The sequence below is a fragment of the Haliotis rufescens genome, unplaced genomic scaffold (genome assembly GCF_023055435.1).
Source record: "Haliotis rufescens isolate VD_foot unplaced genomic scaffold, xgHalRufe1.0.p SCAF_6, whole genome shotgun sequence".
NCBI lineage: Eukaryota > Metazoa > Mollusca > Gastropoda > Lepetellida > Haliotidae > Haliotis > Haliotis rufescens.
In genome coordinates, this window is record NW_025964334.1 from 31,896,074 (window position 1) to 31,900,431 (window position 4,358).

General features: G+C 37.1%; 1 long non-coding RNA gene across 2 annotated transcripts; it reads left to right on the plus strand.

Annotated features, from left to right (window-relative positions):
• The first annotated feature begins 1,377 nt into the window (after positions 1 to 1,377).
• Positions 1,378 to 3,972, plus strand: LOC124119310. 2 transcript variants are annotated; one of them, XR_007218696.1, is made up of 4 exons: positions 1,378 to 1,909; positions 2,236 to 2,337; positions 2,648 to 2,768; positions 3,781 to 3,972. It is a non-coding gene; the product is annotated as an uncharacterized LOC124119310 (long non-coding RNA). The 2 variants fall into 2 exon arrangements; XR_007218695.1 differs by having other exon boundaries at positions 3,786 to 3,972.
• The last annotated feature ends 386 nt before the right edge of the window (positions 3,973 to 4,358 follow it).

Consider the following 4,358-nt stretch of genomic DNA (forward strand, 5'->3'; position numbering starts at 1 on the left):
CGTGATTTTGATCGATTCACCTGCACAAAAACGGGTGTTATCTGAAGACAATACGTGGCCATTACTGTTTAAATACACAATAAGGGCCCACAATGATACCTGGTCAAAATGTTAAAATTTTAGGATTGTGAAGTTTTTAAATTGGTTCAGTATATTTATTATAATATTCGACATTTTTCATCAAGGAAATTACATGTATTTGCTTTTACTTATAAAGGAGTCAAGACCTGACAGGTGTTCAAACTCATATCTCCGTCATATGAAATAACACGGCCCAAATAAAACGAGAGACTAATTCGTTGCTATTAAACGGAGGCTTGACAATCAAAAGTGAACATTCTGAACATTCGTGAGTGCATTTACATTAATTCTAGGGCCTGTTACTTATTGCAGCTGTCTCATAATTGACCCATTCTAATGTCCTTTTTATTGTAAACCTCTTTTGCACAGGGCACAAATCAGTTGAAGTTGAGCAACGTCGGTCGCGGAGAGTAGTTGGATAAGTGGCCATGTGCAGCAGCTTGACTCCTGAGAGTTCCTGAGGCTTCGGCCCTGTCCCACACTGATCGAAGCACATGTGGTGTCTTCTTTGGCAAGTGACTTTGTTCGAAATATAGCTATTTTCACTCAGCAGTGAATGGGTCCCCGGAAGGATGAGAATTTTAACCCTATAGCGCCTCACAGGCAGCTTTGGCTTTATAGTCATCAGGGAGCTGAGAATGATAATCGAGTGCACACTGATCCATTAACCGTGGTAATATAATGTAACGCTTTGATCAGGGTGTTGATTTTGCGCATTACGTATATGCCGATATTATCAAACATAATACTGTGTGTTCAAATATAATTTAATTGTTATTCATTGATCGGGTGTGGTCATTGAGTGATTTCACTATTTAGTTCTTTTTCATACCAATTTCCGGGTAAGCCTTTCCGTTTCAATTTGAAAATCATCTTGTAATAAATACAATACAAACTAATAACAGATGAATCGATGTATTTATTCTTGTACCCTGTGATAAAGCCCACATTATAATTGGTAGGTCCCTTTATGTCGCGAACATTCAATCAGCTCCAGCCTTGGAAACAACTTTTATGGTACCGTAGATCATGCTCGAAAGTTGTTTGAACAAGACTACGATCGACATTCCAAACCTCAGTAAAGCTGTCTAAACTTTTTATGGTAGACATACGGAGAACAAAATAATGTCTGATGCAATGCCTTGTTTTGATGTTCATCACATGTTTCCATGTTTGTTCAGGTGAACACATGACTTGACTATTATCCTTACTAGTTACATGTAATAGTGATTCATAAACACATGATACTGGTGTAGCCGGAATCATTTAAGGTAGTCTGTATTTAGGAGATATGGAAAGTTAAAGATTATCTGCCCTGCGCGAATATATTTTTCAAACCGAGCCTTGATTGGACACGTAATTAGTGAATGCAATTTGGGAGTAAAACTTCAATCATCAACAGTTCAATTATTTTCGACAATTCATTTACGCTGGACCTTTTCGCAAACCATCAACAGATTATAAAGGCGTATATAAGCCAGTTACCACTGAATGTTATTTTAATTCTCAATAAAACTATTTTACCCGATTTGGATATCAATGTGTGATACTGTTCATAGCCACTGCTGTGATATTACCTTTCAGCTTAGGTTCAGTGCCCTGTTCGCCAAGGAAGTTCTCAAAACACAAGAAACAACAAACCGCTGATTTAGCATGAACTGAACAGTTTATATCAGTGGAACGACCAACGTCCATCAGCAGCTCAACACGTCATCTGATTCGTGAACACGCTTATACACGCATTAGTTACATGTGTACACATGGACATTGTGAAGTTGATATAAGAAGTGAATAACTCAAATTACTTATAATTATAAAGAAGCGAGAGGTAAGAAAATGTGTATGTACCTACATTGAATTGTTATATCTAATCGATTAAGCTAACGCTGTTTTATCAACGGAATGTCGCCTTAAATTATAAACAGTGAAAGTTTCTATCAGTATGGACAGTTACTGTGTAGTTTTACTTCACAATGTAATCCATCAATTATAATGTTTATGTTAATCAGTTACGAAATATATGTTTTATGATGTTGTTGTTTTTAAAAGAAATATTTTGGTCGAATATAAGGTATTGACGAGAAAACACATCAGCAAACTGATTGAATCATAGAAACTTTGTCTGACGTTGAGCATGTATAAATATCTTTACAGAAGAAAATGTCCTGCGACAGCGGACACCAGCATAGACATGGCGAAGGAGGTCACACGTTCAGCTCCACTTTCTGAAACAGATATTTTGCAAATTAGCTTGTGGTATGTGGACACGCATATTATAATAATTGAAAATATTTTATTTGAATCTCACGCTAATGATGCTAAGGCGGTGGGGTAGGCTATTTTTTAAAGCGTTCGATTTCCAACATATGTACAAGCATGAATGTTGGGGATGTTGCGTAAAATCCCCTCCTGATTCATAATTACGAGACAACAAATATAACGTAGTACAAATCTGGAACTTCAAGCTCATTTTGGATTTTCGTTAAAAGGAACTGAACAGAAACAGTCACAGAAGATCTTATATCATGTATAGTCAAACCGTCATGGGTACATACTCGTGTTACAGGTGTCTCCAGTATAGCCAGTGTCACAAGCACAGACGCTTTGTTTGCCTGCTGTTATGGTGCAGGTGCCGTCATTCAAGCGATTGACATCAGTTGTACATTTGGGGCCTGGATCAGACACAGGTAAAGTATTCACATTTGGTATCAACAAAGACGACTTGCGAAAACACATACAGTAATTAGTACGCATTCTAGCTATTTCGGAGGATCTTCTTGTACTTAAGTTTTAAAGCTTCATTCCAATCAGAATAAACTATACGTGACTGGGAAGCAATTGTTTATGGGCTTTTAAAGTTCATCAGGACGTGAGTGGTACTCAGTGTACGTACAAAGAGTTTGTATGTTGTTGATTTAGAAAGAATTTCACCCTTTTTGGCTTTATTATTGAGATCGTTGTTCTCTCTTTTTCATATATTATGAATCTTCTCATTCATTGTCAATATTTTCTGTAATGTTCGGAAATTTTCATCTGTTCCATTTTCCAACTTCTTCCGGCTTAATGTTGGGCTCAAATGATTCCTCCTGTTTACAAGTGATATGCAATAGGACAGTGAATATCTGAAAACAATGGGTCAAATGGTAAAACCTGAAAGTTATGTACAATCTTAAAATATTCGACTGTGGCGATGGCATAGTCGATACCACTAACCTTCTTACTAGTTACATTTCCAATGTATTTATCGTCGCATATTCTTCCATTTACTATATAAAAGTTTGAATTGTTGCACAGATCTTATAACATATTTACATGGTTACTTGACCTGCCTTTGTCTTTGCCATACCTAGTTGTTAGCATATTGAACCCTTCTGTAAATTGTGAGTCGTTGCGAAAATCTAGGGCGTCTTCAGGTAAAGACATTCCCACTTTAGACGTTAAATCTGAAAACGGCAATATCACACCAATGGTTAAGTAACAATACGTATGGGTTGTGTCATCCACATGGTAAATGTGCTTATTTAACTTGAGCAGAACAGTTTTCGTTGTGTTCCACATGACGATATTTCAGCGCTGAAGATATCAAACACCATTACTTAACATTGCCCTTGTAGTAATATCTATTGGCTAGAGACGTTGTTATTGTCACATAACATTTGATTACCGTAAATTATATTTATGACATTTACTTACCGTCAGTGCAGGTTGTGCCACCATACCCATCTGAACATGTGCATACTTTGCCTGGTGTGGTTCCCGTACATGTGCCATGTTCATTACAATCGCCATCAACAGAGCAGGCGTCGGCAGCAGCAGCAGCAGCACATCGGAAACTGCATACAACAGTTATCAGAAGAACTGGAAATGAATGTAAAACAATTACGAATGAATAAACCCTATCACTGTTATCGTGTGTGACATACTAGGCTTTTATACTTCAACAAAATACTAGTATTTTCGCGTGAAATACAAGAGCGCGTTGCCATGAATTGTCTGTCGATGAAACGAGCAAATTGTTTCATTTAATCAGGCCAACAGTTGAACTTACCTGCGAATATGCAAGGACCCTTCATTGTTCACCTTATCTTCAACGTACTTTGAAGCTTAAATAAATCTATCCAGGTAAACATTAGGTTTTATACTATTTTAGTATCTATTGGAGGTATCTGCCATATCACATGACCTAGCAACAGGCGTGGCGTCTCTTACGTTTACGCCAGAAGAACTTCCTTTGTTTCTATAATGTAATGTCATATATAATGTTTGGATTGATATTG